This window comes from Phacochoerus africanus, chromosome 6 (assembly GCF_016906955.1).
Source record: "Phacochoerus africanus isolate WHEZ1 chromosome 6, ROS_Pafr_v1, whole genome shotgun sequence".
Taxonomy (NCBI): domain Eukaryota; kingdom Metazoa; phylum Chordata; class Mammalia; order Artiodactyla; family Suidae; genus Phacochoerus; species Phacochoerus africanus.
The window spans coordinates 92,255,114-92,276,255 of NC_062549.1; positions in this window are offsets into that span (position 1 = coordinate 92,255,114).

The following is a 21,142-nucleotide window of genomic DNA, read 5'->3' on the forward strand; positions in this document are numbered from 1 at the left end:
ACTAGATGTACTCTAAAGAGCTTCAATCATGTAGTCCATTAATTAAAGTAAAAACCTTAACCCTAAATATTTATCTTAAAATATTTATATATATTTGTATATTTACAGATTTTGAGTTAAAACTAAAAAAACTTAAGATCAAAATAACAAATAGGGTGCAAGACATATACACAAGAAAACTACCAAACATTGTTGAAAAAAATTAAAGAAAATTTAAATAAATGAAGAGGTATTTATGTTCATGAGTTGGAAGACGATACTATTATGAGCTAATTCTGAGCAAATAGATCTATATATTCAAGATAGTTCCTATCAACACCCAGCCGACTTTTCTTGTAAAAACTAACAAAGTGATCATGAAATGTACATGGAAAGGAATCAGACTAGCCAAAATAATTGTGGGGAAAAGGAGTAAAATGGAGGATGTATACTTTCTGACTTCAAAATTTTAAAGATGCAGTAACCTAGAAACTATGATACTGGCATATAGTTACATATGTAGACAATGGTTAGAATTGAGAGTCCAGAAATATATACATCAAAAGGCACATTATGAAAACAGAGAGCATCACACATGGAGAAAAAATATATTTGCGAAACATATATCAGAAGGGCTTTGTATCCAAAATATACTAGTAACATTTATAACTAATAAGAGAAACATGTAGTTTAAGAAATGGACAAACACCTTCAATAGACTTTTCATCAAAATATATCAGCAGCTAATAGGTGTATGAAAATATGTTCAAGATCATTAGTCATTAGGAAAATGAAAATCAAAACAACGAGATGACTGTATGCACTAGAAAGACTATAGCTAAAATGATAGACATTAAAGGTGCTGATGGAGAAGCAGAGAGATTGAAATCCTCACATATTGCCGTGGAAATGTAAAATTATGCAATCACTTTTAAAAACAGTTTCGCAGTTTCTTCTAATGGTAGAATAAACTTACCCAATGACACATCAATTTCATTCCTAAGAATACACCAAAGATAAATGATACTATCACACAAACACTTTTATGTGAATGTTCATAATAGCATTACTCATAATAGCGAAAATAAGGAGATTGTCAGTTTATGAATAAATAAATTTATGAATAAACAAAATCTGATGTAGCCATTAAACTGTATACAATTCAGTGATAAAACAGAATGAACAATGTACATACTACAATAAAAATTGTCTTCAAAAACATTATGCTGAATGAATGTAGCCAAGTGCAAAAGATTGCACATTGCAAGCCCTATTTATATGAAATGTCCAGGAAAGGAAATTCTGTACCAGTAGAAAGCACGTTAGTTGTAATTTTGGGCTGGGGATCAAAGAGGATTTGACTACAAATAGGCAAGAGGTATCTTTTGGGGAATAAGGAAAATGTACTAAAACGGGATTTTGGTAGCAATTATACAACTCATCAATTTATATAAATAAAATGAGTGATTTCATGGTATATTAAGCAATTTAAAAATGTTATTTTAGAGAGAAAATTCATAGATTTATTAACAATTTAATTTTTCATATATGTGTCTATTTTAATTACTAAATAGAGATATTTGGGGCATTGGGATCCATTTAATTTTTATCCTTTGTGTCCTTTGGCATCACTAAGTGTTTCTAAAACACATCATAAATCTTCAAAAATCTTTGGTAAAATAATTTTAAGTAATTTTTACATTTCTGGTCTGACAATTTACCATGCTACTAATGCTCTATTCTGTCTTCAACCCCCAATTAATATAGTCGTAAACATATAGAAAAAACAGAAGGTCATACACCTGAACAGAGGACTGAGAGAGACATTCTATTGAATTTAATACAAGTGAACTGAATTAGATTGCAAATCATGACTATTTATTTCCCATGTTCCCCCCTTTGAACAACCACAATATAAACATTCAAGAAATGTAAGAAAACTGACTTTTTAACTGATTCAAACGGATGAGACCACAGACTCATTATCTATATTTATACACAGGATAGCTTTTTTTTTTTTTTTAATGACTGTACTGGCAACATATGGAAGGTCCCAGGCCAGGGATTGAACCCAAGCTGCAGCTACATGCTATGCTGCAACTGCAGCAACATTGGATCTTTTAACCCACTGAGATGGGTGGCACATTGAACCTACACCTCTGCAGGAACCTGAGCCAGTGCAATGGGATTCTTAACCCACTGCACCACAGCAGGAACTCCAGGATAACTATTTTCTTAAATGACCAGACTTATCCGTACCAACTTTTATTTTCTCTTCCTTTATTTGTCCTCATCTCTTTTTACAGATAATATATATGAGAAATCCCCATACTTAGGTTAAAGCATAGAGAGTAGTTAAATCCTGATAAGTAAGCTGCCTTTAGAAAACAAAAACAAAAAACACTCTATATGGGTTATGGAGGCATGAAAAGCAATGTAACTTAAGGATGAAATTTTCAATAGTATTTTCTGATGTAAAAAAGGCAGCAGACTACTTTTGATTTTCTAATCTAACAAGAGTAAACATAAAAACTTGATAACTGGGAAAGACCAGAATACTTTTAGTCATGTTGAATCCCATTAAGTAAAATATTCTTAGATCAAATTTATTCTACATGATATACACTTAAACCTCCCCTCAAATCCTAGTACACAGAAATAAGAATCTTTTAAAGTCTTTTTTATTTAATGTGTTAACAAATACTGTTCTAGGAGAAATCTACCTTTGATCAAGGATTAGGAAAAAGAAAAGGATTAATGAATATATTCAATGATTTTGATATACTTTGCTGAGTTTCTTTCGATAAAGTTATAATAAATTTTAATCCTATTAGTAGATATTTTTGTTGCTTGTCATATAATCCACATCACTACAGCTAATTCTTTTCTTTCTTTCTTTTCAGGGCCATACCCGTGGCATATGGAGGTTTCCATATGGGGTCAAATTCGAGCTGTAGATACCAGCCTACACCATAGCCACAGCAAGGCCATATCTGAGCCACATCTGCAACCTACATCAGAGCTCACAGCAATGCCAAATCCTTAACCCACTGAGCGAGGCCAGGGATGGAACCTGTGTCCTCATGGATACTAGTCAGATTCATTTCCACTGAACCATGGCAGGAACTCACTACAGCTAATTTGATGAATGTAAATAATTCCTCAATTTAATTTTAATTTGCGGTATATTTTAAGTGAAGTGAAAATACTTTTAATATACTCGCATTTTATTCCTATTTTATAAACTATGATTATACCCATTGCCATTAGAATTTTAGTTATTTTCTCCATCCGTTTGTAATAAGTTTTTTTTTGCTTTTAGGGCCATGCCAGGGGCATATGCAAGTTCTCAGGGGTCTAATCAGAGCTACAGCTGCTGGCCTATACCACAGCCACAGCAATGCAGGATCCAAGCTGTGTCTATTATGACCACCCCTTTTTTAGGAGCAGCCCTGAAAAAGCAAAAAAAAAAAACTTATTACAAACAGATGGAGAAAATAACTAAAATTCTAATGGAAATGGATATAATCATAGTCTATAAAATAGGAATAAAATGCATCGAGTATTTTAAAAGTATTTTCACTTCACTTAAAATATACTGCAAATTAAAATTAAATTGAGGGATTATTTACATTCATCAAATTAGCTGTAGTAATGTGGATTACATGACAAGCAACAAAAATATTTGCTAATAGGATTAAAATTTATTATAACTTTATGGAAAGAACCTCAAAAAATATATCAAAGTCTTTTAATATATTCATTAAATGTTTTCCATTTTTGAAAGTCTACCCACTATAACAGATTTCTGCCTAAAAGCATATTCACAGTCGGAAAAAATTTGGCACTCATAATATGAAACAGTAATATTAGGTTTAAGAAGGCAGTATTGTGTAGTAGATAAGAGTCTGGAATCTGGAAACATATAACTTCTATTTGGGTCCCAGTTCTTCCACTTGGTGACTGTGTCCTTAAAAAAGCTACTCAACCTCTCTGTGTTAAAGTTTCCTCATTGGAAAAAACGGCAGATATGAGGATTAAATGTATTTGAATATATAAAGCCCTTAAAAGGGCACTGACTACATAGAAAGCATGCTACCAGTGGTATGAATTTTTTTAACTATTATTTTCTTGCTGGGCTCTTTCCTCCTTAAACAAATCACCAGTCTAAGAAAGTGATTTTAAAACTTTATGCTTATCCATCACTGAGGCTATAGAATCAAGTTAGTGCTCAACACCAGCAATATTAAAATCCAGAGTAGGTGAGAGAAACAGAGAAGACACTGGAAAAAGTTCACAATGTATGAGTGACTCTTTTGTTCCAGTCCATCTTTGTGCATGTGCACCTGCATGCTAGGTAGAGATAAAAACATATTTCTTACTCTCTCTTGCAGGTAGAGCTATGAACATAGAATACACAACACAATGGGCTGACAGTTTTGTTGGAAAATGAACTTTCTTTTCAGGACCCCTGATTCCCTTATCTGGTATTTCTTACATGACTGATTCTTCTCTAGAAGCCAAATTAGAGATTCTGAAGAGAATCAACGTTCTTGAAAAGAAAAAAAGTAAAATTAAAATATATAGAAAGAGACAGATTAGATGTAGATATATACCCATGACACTTTATTTTCATTATTTTTTGCCTTTCCTCTCTCATAGTTGGGCCTAAAGGAAGAAAGTAGAAGAGATAAATTAATTCAAAGCTGGAATATACAGGTTTTTGTTTCCACTGTTTTGGGCCTGGGAAGACCAATTGGAGGCAATTATTTCCTAGAGTTATCTGGGCAGCAAGGATACAGGTCCTAAGAATGGGGAGGCATGAGTGACACTGCCGACCCAGAGAACAGCTTGGACAAAGAGGAAGGAAGCAGGAGAATAAATATCAATGTAGGTACCGAAACAGTTCCTGGGAGGAAGTAATGAACACAGAGACATTAAACTTTTCATCTAACCAAGTACCTTCCCACCTGAAAGGTTATAATGATCCCTGCAAACTTTATAAAGTTCCAAAGTCATCAGCAAAAAATAAATAAAAAGTAAATGAAAAATAGGAGGGATAAGGATAATTTGGTTTCTCACTACACTCCAAATTCATCTCTTTCCTCTCAATATTTTTATCATTTGGAAATTTCTGTAGTTTATTGAACATTCAGTAAAACCACAGTAATGTGTTTTCCTGTTTGAAGCAGATCTTCTGATCGCTCAGAAAAAAAAGGAAATCCTTTGCTCTCAAGTCACATTCCCATAGCACAATTCAATTCCACAAACATTTATTGGGTACATACACAGCCAGTACAATAGGTGTTTGGGATATATCAATGAACAAAACCAATATGTATGCCCTCCTAAAACCCATTCTAGAACTTCTCACATTTTAGATAATTCTAGGTAATAATCTCTTTTGCCCAGGACAATTCAAGCTCTTAGCAGGCGGACACCTTGTTGCTTGACAAAAGTTTACAAACCAGGCACCACGTATTCACATGTGTGTCTCTAACTCCATCAGCCTCAGAGTTCCAAGCAAATAGCAAATATTCCAAATCTATGTAAGAGTATCAATGATTAAATGAACAAATACATGAGTCAATCATTGCAAATGCTTTGTATACACCTACAGCGTAGCTGGTTAAGTTAGTAAATGAGCAAGGAAGCTAGAGAAAGATTTATATTGTGAAGAAAGCACTTAGAAATGGAGGAAAAGGGTGCCAATTCACATTCTTATCTCAGCATCATTTCTTTAAGTAAATAATTCAATTTTACTGAGTCTTAGTTTTCTGAAATTTGAGATATTTTATGAGGATTAATGGACAGCCTAAGCAAAAGAATGTAGCCCAGAATTACGCATAAGAAGTCCTAGTTAAATTCTCCTTCTTGGAGTTCCCGTCGTGGCGCAGTGGTTAACGAATCCGACTAGGAACCATGAGGTTGTGGGTTCGGTCTCTGCCCTTGCTCAGTGGGTTAACGATCCGGCGTTGCCGTGAGCTGTGGTGTAGGTTGCAGACGCGGCTAGGATCCCGCGTTGCTGTGGCTCTGGCGTAGGCCGGGGGCTATGACTCCAATTGGACCCCTAGCCTGGGAACCTCCATATGCCGCAGGAGCGGCCCAAGAAATAGCAACAACAACAACAAAAAAAGACAAAAAAAAAATTCTCCTTCTTTCCTTTCTTCTGGAAATGAAACTTTATACCACCTATGACCATTCTGCAATCTCTCAGTTATCTTTTTATCCTATACCTAAGACTTCACTGCCTTGTTTCCCTATTCAGCTTCTTTCCCTATTACCACCCTTCCACCTATCTATTGTCTAGCATGTATTCATAGACCACAGTTCTAAAAAGGTCTCAACAATTTCTGAATTGAACAAATGGTGAAAGGCCTAACTAGTTATTATCTATGAGATGCCATTAAAATGCTGTAACATTTAGGGCTGTAACATTTTCATTACAGTGAAAATACTTCAAGCCTTTAAGGAAATGTCCAAAGAACTGGCAACAAATAGCATCATTTCCATATTAAAGAGCTTCATCTTATTCTCTTAAAATAATTTAAGCCAGTAACAAAAGACTCAACAGCACACTCCCCAGAGCAGTATTCATTACGCATGCCAAAGGACCTGGGCCAGGGATCGAACCTGCACCTCAGCAGCAACCCAAGCCACAATAGTGACAATACCAAGTCCTTAATCTGCTGAGCCACCAGGGGATTCCTCACTGTGTCTCTTCTGAATGGTTTGACCAGCTACAACCTGAATGAATGTTATTAATAGGCATTTTTCTTGTTAATGCCATTAGAATAAATGCATAGCACCCTAGGGAGCTATTACTACATGGCTCCTGAAACAGGTCCTGTCTTCTTTCAATCAGAAACATTGATCCAAGGGTTCCCTCTGGAGTGCAGTGGGTTAAGAATCTGACTGCAGCAGCTCAGGTCATGGCAGAGGTGCAGGTTCAGGCCCTGGTCTGCTACAGTGGGTTTAAGGATTCCTGTGTTGTCGCAGTTGCGCAACAGCAGGTCAGATTCAATCCCAGACCTGGGAACTTCCATAAGCCCCAGGTGTGGCCATTAAAAAAAGAAGAAGAAAAGAAACTCTGGTCCAAGGGGAAAATAGACCTCAAGGCTCTCTTGCCAAAGATAAACCATGAGATTAGGGGAATTTTTTGTTTGTTTTCTGTTTTAGAATTCCTAGTGAGGTGACTCATTAGAAGGCTGAAATATACCAGGAAACATACCAGAAAAGATCTGGTAACCCCCTCTTATGGGCTTTCCCTGTACCTCTTCATCCTTTGGTTGGAGGCAAGAATTTCCTATGCTTTTCCACCCTGCACTGCAGCCTCTATTTCAAAGAGGAGAATGTTGTGAGAAATGACAGAGCAATGAGCTGGCATAGTTGCAGCAGTGATAGCAGCAAAGAACAACTCTAGGTGATGCAGTATGTGTGGGAATACTCACTTGGAGGACCAGAGACATCATTTACATGTTTATTATTTCAAAAGCATAATTCTTACTTCTGACATGACATATTGATACATTCAGCTAATGTGGGCTCAAATAAGGACAGTGCTGCTTAGGAAATGTAATTCCCCTTGGAGGAGACAAAAAAAAGTGCTAAAAGCACTGTGCCATCATGGAGGGCTAGGAGAGAGATGTGCATTTGAGATAGGCATATCACTCTGAGAGCACAAGGAAGATAAATATGAATTAGATTGTAGCAGTCAACAAAACCATCTTGGAAGTACTTATGCTTGAGTGAAGTTTTGAAATCTGAATAGTGGATAAACAAATAATGAAAAAGAATAATTTCCAATATATTTAAAGGTAAGGAGACATGAAACCGAAAACCATTTGAAACAGAGGTAACGTTGGTAGAAATTTTAACTTAAGGGGTTAAAATTTGTTATGGGCTATTGAAGCTTTTATAATTATGTATTGTCTGATGAGGTTATTTTGTAAAGATAATGATGCCATTAATGATAATAATTGATAGGACTGACATTAGAAAAATAGCAAAATAGAAATTTTCCAATGTTTTCCCCCAAAGAACACTGATTTTTGACAGTCACTACAGATAAAAGTACTTTTGTGTGTGTATAGGAATCCAGTTGAGAAGTTCCAGAACACCACTGGAGGAAAAAAATCCAAGATTGTACACATTGAAGAGGTTAAAAGGAACAATTTCATTTTATCTGCCTCATCCCTTCCTCAACCAGTCTCAAAAGAGAACTTCTCAACCCATGATATTTCCTATAGGGGAAAATGAGAGCATGTGAGTAAGTGCCCAGCATCCCAGCTCTGAATGGTGCTGAGAAGCCAACTTCTTTCTTGCCCCACCCAGAATATGGAGGTGGGCTACTTGACTACAAGTGATGAAGAGGCTGGAAGAACAGCAGCCAGGGCTCTCAGAGGCCATCAGAGGAATAGGGATCTTATCAACCATTTTGCAGACATTATCAGAAAACCTATCCATGAACTGTTGGGAACACCTCACCTGCAGATTCCTCCTACTGACCCTAGGGCACCCTCAGTACTCCACCTGCCTCACCTATACATGTCTCACCCTGACAGTGGCTCCCTGTGTGCACCGTTGCAAATGGCCAATGAGTCCACACAGAAAGCCGGCTCCGCAAAAGACTGAGAGAAACTACACAAATTTTAGCATCCAGCATCACATTAGGGAAAGAAAACAGAGGTTGTCAGCATCCAGACTGGCTTTGTAGGGTTAAGAAAAGAAATACAGTCTTAAAAAATTTCCCCTGCAACATGAAACAAGGAGTGTAAAATAAGCATATTCATAGAAAAGGTCTCAAAAAGCCTCAGAGTCTCTGGCAGCGTTTACAAAAAGGATTTCTCTCCCAAATAAAAATGCTTTCTTGGAGTTCCCATCGTGGCGCAGTGGTTAACGAATCCGACTAGGAACCATGAGGTTGCGGGTTCGGTCCCTGCCCTTGCTCAGTGGGTTAACGATCCGGCGTTGCCATGAGCTGTGGTGTAGGTTGCAGATGCAGCTCGGATCCAGCGTTGCTGTGGCTCTGGCGTAGGCCGGTGGCTACAGCTCCGATTCAACCCCTAGCCTGGGAACCTCCATATGCCGAGGGAGCGGCCCAAGAAATAGCAACAACAACAACAACAACAACAAAAAGACAAAAGACAAAAAAAAATGCTTTCTTTCTTTTTTCTTTTTTTTTTTTTTGTCTTTTTTGGGCCACATTTGAAGCATACGGAGGATCCCAGGCTAGGGGTCTAATTAGAGCAGTAGCTGCTGGCCTACGCCTCGGCCACAGCAACATAGGATCCAAGCCACCTCTGTGACCTACATCACAGCTCACGGCAGCACTGGATCCTTAACCCACTGAGCAAGGCCAGGGATCGAACCCTCAACTTCATGGTTCCTAGTCGGATTCGTTTCCACTGCACCACGACAGGAACTCCAAGATGCTTTCAATAAAGACTAAAGGAGGTGACTGCTTCTTCACACTCAAAGACAGCAATATCAGATTCAAGAAGCATTAAAAAATCAAGGAAACATGACACCTCCAAAAAAAAATCAATGTTTTTTCCAGTAACCAACCCTGAAGAAATGGAGATCTGTGATTCGCCCAATAGGGAATTCAAAATTGTTGTTCTAAGAAAGCTCAAGAACTACAAGAGACACAACAAAGACAAATCAATGAAATCAGAAAAATAAATCAAATAAAATGAGAAATTAAAAGGAGAGACGTAAATCATAAAAGCACTAAACAAATCTAGAGCTGAGAATACAGTGAATGAAATAAAAAATTCAGTAGAGATCATTGGCAGCAGACTTTTTCAAGCAAAATAAAGAATCTGTGAAGTCAGAGGTAAGTCATTTGAAATTATCCACTCAGGAGAGAAAAGAGAATGAAAAAAAATTGAAGAAAGCCTACCTGAGTTGTGGGATACCACTAAGAGAAAAATTCCATGCATTACTGTAGTCCCAGAAAAAGAAGAGTGAGAGAAGGGGGCAAAAAGCAAAGCCATCTATAGATTCAATGCAATCCCTATCAAAAATACCAGTGGTACATTTCAGGGAATCCTAAAATTTGTATGGAACCACAAAAGACGCCAAATAGCCAAAGCAATCTTGGAGAAGAAGAACAAAGCTGAAGGCATCACACATCCTGGTTTCAAACTATGCTACAAAGCTGTAGCAATCAAAACGGTAAGGAAAAGGCATAAAAATAGATGCCTAGACCAATAGAACACAATTGAGAGTCCAGAAGTGAACCCTTGCATACATGGTCAACTAATATTTAAAAATGGAGCTAAGAACACTCCATGGAGAAAAGATGGTCTTTTCCATAAGAGGTGTTTGGAAAACATAAAATGTAGAATCTAAAAAATAAAGCCAAACTGATAGAATCAGAGAGGAAAATGATGGTTGAAAGGGACTGGGCAGTGTGGGAAATGGGAAAGACGGTGGTCAAAAAGTACAAACTTCCAATTATAAGATCAATTAAGTTCTGGGAATCTAATGTACAGCATAATGAGTATACTTAATATTGTACTATATTTGAGAGTTGCTAAGAGTAGTTTTGAAATATTCTCACCACAAAAAATTTGCAATTATGTGAAGTGATGGATATGTTAACTAATCTTATTGTGGTAATTATTTCATAATATATACGTGTATCAAATCATCACATTATATATCTGAAGCTTACATCTGATGACAATGTAAAAAAAAAGAAATGACAGCCTTGACAAAAGAAGCTGGCCTATCTGACTAAGGAGTTCATTTTTTACTTATCCCAGTATATAAATTATTTCATTCACTTGGCATTGGCAAAAAGTGATGACTTTTTTCCCAGTTTGACGAAGATATAGTTAATAAATAACGTCATAGAAACAGAGAGGAGATGGTATAGCTGTCCTTCTTAGCAGTTTAAATGTGCTTGAATTCTTTGCCACCATGACTGCTGCTGCAAAATGTATGATTCACCTTGGCCCAATTCCGTTCTGACTCCTGTAGATATTCCAGAAAACAAATTAGGAAGACACAACTAGATCTGATGATGTTCAACAGAAAATCCTTAAAGGTTCACCATGATATCTAACTTTCAAGAGTCCTCAGGCCTGAAAATATGATATAAGCACTTGCTTAAGTTTACCTGTGTTTTGACACTTTGCTCTGAGCAGGCTGACTGAAAAGGGTCTGAGTGAGTGATTTTTCTCTATCACCAAATTGTGGCAAAAGTGGTCACATGGTGGCAATAGTGGTCATTATGAAATATTGTGGGATTATGTGACACAACATAGATTAATTTCTCAGCAATATCCCTCAGCAGTCCCAAACTGTAGGATGAGTAGATTTTCCAGCAAATTCAAGTATCTCCTACCAAAATTCAAGTTTCTCTCTCCCAAGGTTCTTTCCGTTCACTGATACATTCCTGGAAATTCAAGTCTAAGAGTTTAAGTTCCGGAGTTCCCATCATGGCGCAGTGGTTAATGAATCCAACTAGGAACCATGAGGTTGCGGGTTCGGTCCCTGCCCTTGCTCAGTGGGTTATGGATCCGGTGTTGCCCTGAGCTGTGTTGTAGGTTGCAGACTTAGCTCGGATCCCGAGTTGCTGTGGCTCTGGTGTAGGCCAGTGGCTACAGCTCCGATTCAACCCCTAGCCTGGGAACCTCCATATGCCAAGGGAGGGGCCCAAAGAAATAGCAAAAAGACAAAAAAAAAAAATGTTGCTGAACTAAGAGTTTAAGTTCCTCTTGTTCATGGCATAGTTATCTACTTTAATCTATTAAAGTGGGCTTATGGAAGTGGGCTATGGAAGGCACCTCAGCTATTCTATCATCTTTTGTCCCAGATTCTGTTCTTCATTTGGGCATATCCTAGGAAGAAGAAAATAACCTGGATGACACGTGACATTTGACTGTGACATTTAACTATCCCATAAAGAATATATTCCATCCTCAGTAACCTTTAAAAAGGAAGGCTGTCTAGACAGGACAGTGTCTGGGCTGCATTCAGTCTATAGAGTAACTCAGACCTAATGCACTTTTCAAGCCTCTATAGGGGGAAATTATGGTGTGAAATTTGACTGTTAGTCTTATTTTCATGAACTTTTGTCAAGCTTGTCTTAAGTGGAGGGTTCTGTTTTCATCCTGGCGGTACAACTTGCCAATCAAATAAACTATGGATCTCAAGCTAACATTTGGGAAATCTCCAGCCTTGCAAGAACATCCTTTCTAGGCCTTACTTACCAACCCCAAAATCAGAACTCTCTAACTATGATTAAATATTTCCTTTTCCCAACACATCCTGTCTTAGGGTATTTTTAACTCCGATATTTTGCATTTCCCTTCTACTACCTGCCTCTAAAATTCCCACTTAAGCCTTGGCTTTCCTGTTACCATGAGTCCCAAATATTGAAATGTAGCATTTGTTGCCTATAACATTACAGCTTGATCATTGCTATATTCCTTAATTATGTCCAGTTTCATATAATGAAACAGATTAACTTATTTAGGAAAATAACACCTATTTTTTTCTATGGTAAACCCACATTTTTGCAGCTCCCTTTGTTCAGCAGAATTTCTCCTACATTTCTATGGAGGATGGGAATAGGATAGAGGGTCTTTACAGGAAGTCAGGTGAAGATATTTGGTGCAGGAGGGGGTATTCTTGGGATAGCAAATAAAGAATATCAAATAGATTCTAAATAAAGCCAAGAATCCTTCTAGAAATATATTAATGCTTTTTTCATTGAGAAAATGGTAATTAAATTTCTGGGTGAAAACAAACCAAAAATCCACCAGTGTACCCCCTTCAAGTACTATGTTGGCTTCTCAAAACCAAGCTCTGATTGGACCCCTAGACTGGGAACCTCCCTATGCCACAGGTGCGGCCCTAAAAAGCAAAATAAATGAATAACATAACATAACATAACATAACATAACATAACATAACATAACCTATACTCTTAAGCATCCACACAGAAGAAAGTCTATATTTGGACACCTGAAAAAAAGCTTCCACTAGGAATCAGGATAATGTAAAAACAACTTTGCCAAGAAGAAGCTTTAATTGACCAGTTATCAATCAATTCATTCAGAAAAAAAGACATGTAAGCTGTGTTTGCTGTGTTTCTACCACAAATGAGAATAAATTCTAAACCTGAAGAAATTCTCTAGAGAGCAAAGCTGGGTCTGGGGGAACAGGTTGAAAACGCTTCAAACAAGGAAACGGCCTAAGATCCATCTTCTCATGCAGTAAACAATCAAGCAAGGCTCTGACTGTGAACAATGTGAGAGCCATCTGTTGTTTTCTCATAAAGTATATTTGGGACAAATAAAGATGCACGGGAAATTCTAGACTGGGAAGCACCTGCTAATGGAAAACAAAACACAAAAGGCACAGAAACAATGACAGGTGACCGATAAAGCTGACCTTTTTAATAGGCATTGATTTCCCAATGCACACTTGCTCCAAAGAAAGATCAGCATAGAGGACTTTGTAAGAGACTCAAGAAGGCTTCAGAAACACACTCCTCAGAATGACTTTGCCAGTGATTAGAGATCCCTATTTTCTGTAGAAAGACCTAATATTTGAGAACCAGAATGTAGACTGTATGTTACCTTTTCTTCTCTAGTTCATCCCATCCTCTTACATATAGCAGCCTTGCCTCCAGCATAACCCTGGCTTCCCCTTCCAACTTCTCTGATGTGGACAGTAGCTTTTAACCACCACTGCCCACATCTGAGGCTTAGGACTTTTATCTCCTATTCAATTAATTGTGCGAATCACCTATAATCTCAGTAGACTAAATCAGCGTATCCAGGTTCTTTCTATTCTTTTTCTTTTCTTTTTTGTTTTTTTTTTTTTTTTTTAGTTCCCAGGTTAGGGGTCCAATCAGAGCTGTAGCTGCCAGCCTACACCACAGCCACCGCAATGTGGGACCCGAGCCAGGTCTGAAATCCATACCACAGTTCACGGCAATGCCAGATCCTTAACCCACTGAGGGAAGCCAGGGATGGAACCTGCATCCTCATGGAGCTAGTCAGATTTGTTTACTGCTGAGCTGTGACAGGAACTCCTCTATTCTCTTTCAAAGCTAAAAATTTTACTTGGATCTGCATCCTACACAAAATTCCAGTAGTTTATTTTGCAACTTTACGCAGTAGCTATAAAGCTCTATGCAATTTGAACAAAAAACTACCAAATTTCCCTACCACTAACTGTGCACAAAGACATTTTTCTTCTTGAGTTTTATGGAAATATAGATTTATTTGCAAGATAAAAGGAGATTGTTTAAATGTTGAAAGCATAAAGATTTATGACTGTGTTCTAAAAACTCCAAGCAAAAATTGATTTTTCTGAAAGATGCACCAAAAATTATTCTTACATCTATTTCCCTGAAACCTCTAAAGTAATGGAGACTGAATGTTGAGAAGACTATTCCTACCTAGAAAAGAGGCAATAATTATTTCATTTTATTCTAATATTTTCTTTTGTCTTTTGTCTTTTTAGGGCTACACCCACAGCATATGGAGGTTCCCAAGTGAGAGGTCTAATTGCAGCTGTTGCTGCTGGCCTACAACAGAGCCACAGCAACACCAGATCCGAGCCGCCTCTACAACCTACACCACAGCTCACAGCAATGCCAGATTCTTAACCCACTGATCGAGGCCAGGGATGGAACCCCTGTCCTCATGGATGCTAGTCAGGTTTGTTAACTGCTGAGCCACAATGGGAACTCTTATTCTAGTATTTAAAGAATTGTTTTTAGGGATAGGTTATTTTCATAAAATTTACAAGCAATTATTATTAAATTAATTAGTAAAATATAATAGATGTATCTATGAAGAAAAAAGAATACAACAGCAATTAAATTATGGTTCATATAGCATAAAATGATAACTGGATAAATCATCAAGTAAACACAATAATACTCTTTCAAATGAACCTAGAAATCTGTTTGTGATGCCTGGACAATGAACTATCTGGGAGTCAGTGTTCTTCATTCTTTTCATTCTTCCAGCAAAAATGACTATATTTAAATACTGATTCTTATGAGATCAGCATAGGGTTGCCAGTTAACTTACAGGATGCCCCTTTAATTGTAAATTCAGATAAAATTAATGATGACTTTACTAAAAGAAAGCCCAAAATATCCTGTGGGACATACTAAAAAATGTATTTATTGTTTAATAGTTCAAATATAATTGTGCATCCTCTGATGGTATTTGCTAAATCTTATAACTCTGGACCATTGGTTTTCTTCCTGAGAAGGAAAAGAGTTGAAAATTTAAATTCCAATGAGCCCATATATCAAGAAACTGGCTTTCCTGTAATTAGCTGTCATCTAAACTCAAACTTTCAAATAAACTGTATTCTACCATCAATGAGGACGCTGTCATTAATTTCCATTATGCTGTGAGTATATAGGTCAGTTAAGCAATCAGTTAAGCGCTCCATAACTGTGACTCCAATATTAAATTCCGATATGATTGTATCCACTATGTTAGAGAAATAAGGAAAGCACAAATAAATCATGTCTGAGAGTTTAACATAATAATTCTAGTTCACTCTCACCCCAAATTAAAATATCCCAGCAACTGTCTACTTCAGATTCTGCTTATGCAACAAGCAGCCTGGTTTAATTCCCTCATGCTATGTGTAAGGCCCACGGGTGTCAGGGTCCCAGTTTTGTTGTTGTTGTTTTGTGTGTACAGTCAAATAGATTTTAGAAAGAAATGACACTTCATGCCTTTAAAGGCTGCCTCATCCCTCCTCCTCACAATCATAGTTTCCTTTTCTAAAACTTATTTTCAGCACTCATAAAGTGCCTTGAAAATTGCTGTTCATTTTTATTTTGGATATTCAGCCTCCCCTGATTTTTAAACACACACACACACACACGCGCGCAAAGTCATCCTACTTAGAGTTAAAATATTACCTCAATAAAAAATAAATTACAAAATAAAGAAAAATAGTGTTTTCTTTCTTATGTATGCACTGCCCAAATGAACTATTCTACTAATCTTCCCCTTTTGTAATTATTAGCAGAAAAGAAAAAAAATATTAAGGGTATTTGTGAATGGTAGTAAAATATTTTATAAGTTCAGTCGGCTCTCATTAGCCTGTAGTCAAGTTTCACACATTTTTATCAAAGAAATCTTTATACTTGAAAACGATTTGGGACCAAAGTAATGAAAGAAAAAAGAGAGAAAGAAGGAAGGAAGGAAGGAAGGAAGGAAGGAAGGAAGGAAGGAAGGAAGGAAGGAAGGAAGGAAGGAAGGAAGGAGGAAAAGAGAGAGCAGAGAGAGGAGAGCAGAGAAGAAAGAAAGAAAGAAGAAGAAAGAAGAAAGAGAAAGAAAGAAGAAAGAAAGAAAGAAAGAAAGAAAGAAAGAAAGGAAGGAAGGAAGGAAGGAGGAAGGAAGGAAGGAAGGAAGGAAGGAAGGAAGGAAGGAAGGAAGGGAAGATGGAAATGAAGATGGAAGGAAGGAAAGGAAGAAAAGAAGGGTATTTCAACTCCTGATTCATGGCCATCTGTATCCTTTTTTTAAATATGTATCTTCACATAGTTTACTATATACATCACAGTGTAATGAATACATTCTTTCACTGAAATAGTACATTCCTGATTCATATGCACTGCTATAACTCTTTCTTTTTTTTTCTTTTCCTTGTTAGGGTTGCACCTGCAGCATATGGAGGTTCCCAGGCCAGGGGTTGAATTGGAGCTACAGCTGCCAGCCAAAGCCACAGCCATGCCGCAGGATCCAAGCCATGTCTGCAACCCACACCACAGCTCACCACAAAGCCAGATCCTTAACCCACTGAGCGAGGCCAGGGATCAAACCTGCAAGCTCTTAGGCTCTTAGAAACATCTTTTATGTATGTCTTTGTCTTCATGATTTAAAAAAAAATACCATGAGGTCAAAACTTGTAACAAAATTTTAAATGTACTGTACAATGTTGTTAATTATAAGCACAATGTTGTAGAGAAGATCCCTAGAAATTTTTAATCTTACATAACTGAAATTTTGTACTCATTGAACAGAAACTCTGCATTTCCCCAAGCCTCCAGCCCCTGGCAACCATCATTAGAGTTTCTGTTTCTATGAGTCAGACTGTTTTAGTTACATTATAAAAGTGGAATCATGCAATATGTTTCCTTCTTTCACTGGCTTATTTCACTTAGCAGAGTGTCCTCCAAGTTCACCCATGTTATTGCATCCTAGATGACCTATTCATTGTTAAAGTGAGGTAATACAGTCCCCTACTACTATGGTGTTGCTGGGGAGTTCTGCCTTCATATTTATTGATAGTCACTTGATATATTTAGAGGCTCCAATGTAGAGTGCATAAATATTTGCAATTGTTATGTTCTCTTGATAAAGTGTCCCCTTTATCATTGTATAAAGACCTTCTTTGTCTCTTTTTTCCTGTTTTTGACTTGAGTCGATTTTGTCTAATGTAAGTATAGCCACTTTTCTTTCAAGATCTCTTTCAAGGAATTTGTTTATTTAATCTAAGCTGTCATACTTATTGACCTAAATTTGCTTGCATTATTCCTTTAGCATCTTTATAAAATCTTATGAATAGTGGTAATGCCCTCTCAATACTAGCAATTTACGTATTTTCTTCCTTGTATCAGTATGTCTGGATATCTGTTTTGTTCATCTTTTGAAATAACTATCTTATGATTTAACTGGTTTCCTATAATTCTTCACATTTGTAATTCGTTCATTTTCACTCTTTACTATTTCTTTCCTTTGACGTCTTTGGATCTTATACGCTCTTCTTTTTTTCTAGTTTCTTAAGGTGGCAGCCTAAATTGATTTTCTTCTTCTAGTTTAAGTATTTAAAGCTATAAATTTCCCTTTATGCACCGTTAGCTGCATCGCACAAATTTAGATATGTTGTCTTTTAATTTCTTTAATTCAAAACATGGTCCAATATTTTAACTTTAACTTTTCTTTGACCCATGGATTATTTAGAAATATTGTTTATTGCCATGTACACAGATTTTCCAGAATTTTTTCTACTATTGTTTTCTTGTGTAACAGCATTGTGATCATAGAACATTCTCCATATGATTTTAATCCTTTCAAATATATGAGGATTTGCTTAATGACCCAGAATGTGGTCTTTCTTGGTGAATGTCCCCTGGGCTTTTGAAAAGAACATACTTTCTGCTATTGTTAAATGGAATGTTTACGTCAACTGGGTCAAGTTGGTTGATAGCTGGAGTTCCTGTTTCTCAGACCTCCTGAGTCTCTTCTTATCTCCTCTCTGTAATCCTTCTGCATCTTGTGACAGAATATTTGACACCTAGCCACAAGCAATAACTGAATTATCTGAGTGTAACTCAATATGTTGTCACTAAATATAAATACATGGCTTCTTCACCATCATACATCTTGCCTATATATGCTCAGAAAAGAGAAGGGCTTTTGGTTTTTAGCTTTCATTTTTTTGGTAATATAAAGGTAGTATAAGTAAATATAAGAATGTCAGAGAGTTATACTATTTTCTAAAACAAAAAAAAAATGCTAAAGAACAGTTTAAAAGTATTTCTTTTATTGTGGGTGACCACCTTTAAATGGAAAGTAGAGAAATGCCCTTCAAAAACCCACATTAGGGATTCCCATTGTGGGGCAGTGGGTTAATAATCCAGCTTGTCTCTGTGGAGGCATTGGTTTGATCCCCACCCACTGCAGTAGGTTAAGGATCCAGCGTTGCTGCAGCTGTGGCCTAGGTCACAACCCCGGCTCAGATTCCATCCCTGGCCTGGCAACTTCCATGTGCCATGGAAAAAGAAAAAAAAAAATTCCAGGAGTTCCCTTCGTGGCTCAGTGGTTAACAAACCCAACTAGGAACCATGAGGATGCGGGTTCAATCCCTGGCCTTGCTCAGTAGGTTAAGGATCTAGCATTACTGTGAGCTGTGGTGAATGTTGCAGATGCAGCTTGGATCCCATGTTGCTGTGGCTTGGCATAGGTCTGCAGCTATAGCTCCAATTCCACTCCTAGGCTGGGAATTTCCATATGCCTTGGGCGTGGCCCTAAAAAGCAAAACAAACAAACAAACAAAAATACCATATTAAACAACCTTCCACAGTGTTTTTAAAGTAGACATTTAAGTCAGATTAATTAAGAGAGGTGGCTATTATGTTTTCAGCTTCACAGTTGATAGGAAATTTCTCATGAACAGAAAATGTATTGGGAAAAAACTCCATGTAATTGAAAGATTAATTCAGGCACTCAGAATCCATCCCCTGAGACTGACTTATTGGGGGGATAATCATTTTTTCTTGGTAAAAGACTAAAATTTTGTCATGTATTTGGCAAATGTAGATATTAACAATAATATTAATTATTATAACTGGTTCTCTTTAGATGTTTTATATTTCCTTCATTTCTAGCTGAAATACTTAAAATACTAGTTCCTTTCCCATTCTCCTCAGATGTATTTATTACTAAAACAGACTATTTATTAAATGTTACCATTTTTCTAGTGAAACTGTTCTTAATCTCCTTAGGAATAGGGGCCATCATCTTTACCATAGGCAAAGCTTAAATTGAAATAATTAGAAATTTTCTATTACCCTCTTTATTTTTTTAGTTGGAACAAAATCCCAAGTCATCTTTAACGTCCTCTTGTTTCTATTGCTACTTTCAAACCGGTTACTTAGGGGCCCTAGAGACAATGTTTTGTCTTTGTTTCGATAGTGCTAGTCCTATAAAGGTGGTCCTGAGGCACAGTTTATTGTGGCCCAAGAACAGGCTCAGGGTGTCCCCTTAATTACATCACAGTGACTACTAAGACTGTGTTGCAACTATTGACAAAACTTCGGGCAAGTTTCAAGGAAGCATGAAGTTAAGTCCATTGAAAGTAACTCTTCTCTGTCTTGATATAGACTGGCTTCCTCTTTCTTTCTTTTTTTTTTTTTTTAATGATGTGTTATTTAACTTCTCATTTAGGTTGGATCATACAGCCAGGGTTAATCTTCTGTCTTTGGTTTAGTTCAGCGCTTTCTCAATGTACACAATAAACGCTGAAAATGTCTTTTTATTGATCCCTTAAATCCATTCCCTACATTAGACACAGTTATCTCTCTAAAATGAAAACGTTATAGCTCATTCCTACCAAAAACTTTCCTCTGTGTCAAAAAAATAAAAATAAAATATCCCCAAGGTAAGAAATGGGTGAACTGGGTCATGAGCTTTGTTTACAGATTGGGGGATGGGAAATCCCCAGGGCAAGTTTGAAAAATCAGAACTTGTGTTCTTTCAGATCTCTGTTTGACACAGTTTCATGCTTTCATGTTAGTTGTTGAGGGATGAAAACATGTTATTTCCACATTAGACACAATTGCAGCTTTACTGTTTGCTTCATTTTTTTTTCCTTTTAATTTAAAGTATGCACACCTGGCACCTCAGATCATCTTTGTACAGATGTCCTGTGTTAAAAAAAAAAAAATTTAAACATATAGTTTTTATGAAACTGTGCAATGAAATTATAATTACTCTTACTTTGTAAGTATTCTATTTCACAACATTTGTGAAATAGAATACTTATAGCTCCTTCAACTCCATACCATCCCCCAAATTTGCTCTTTTTTATTGTTTCATCACCTTGCTGATTTACTTGAGAGAACACTAGTAAATTTTGGCACATGCTAGAAATAAATTTTTCTAAGAATTTTTAAAATGTTTTTTAAACACAATCTTCCGTTTCTTATGAGATCACATTTAAATAATGCAGCATGGGTGTTCCCATCGTGGCTCAGTGATTAACGAATCCAACTAGCATCCGTAAGAACATAGGTTCAATCCCTGGCCTCGCTCAGAGGGTTAAGGATCTGGTGTTGCCTCAGCTGTGGTGTAGGTTGTACACGAGGCTTGGATCTTGTGTTGCTGTGGCTATGGCATAGGCTGGCAGCTACAGCTCCTATTCGACCCCTAGCCTGGGAACCTCCATATGCCCTGGGTATGGGCCTACAAAAAAAGGCAAAAAAATAAATAAATAAATAACACAGCATGGTATGCAAAGGCCTATATGTCCTACTCCTATTTCCAGTCTTTTTATGACTATGCCCTCCTCATAATCTATGTCTGTGCTTCTCAATTTATGTGAGATGAAAGGACAATTTTCCACAAAATGTATTATGTACCAACGATCTAATGACTTT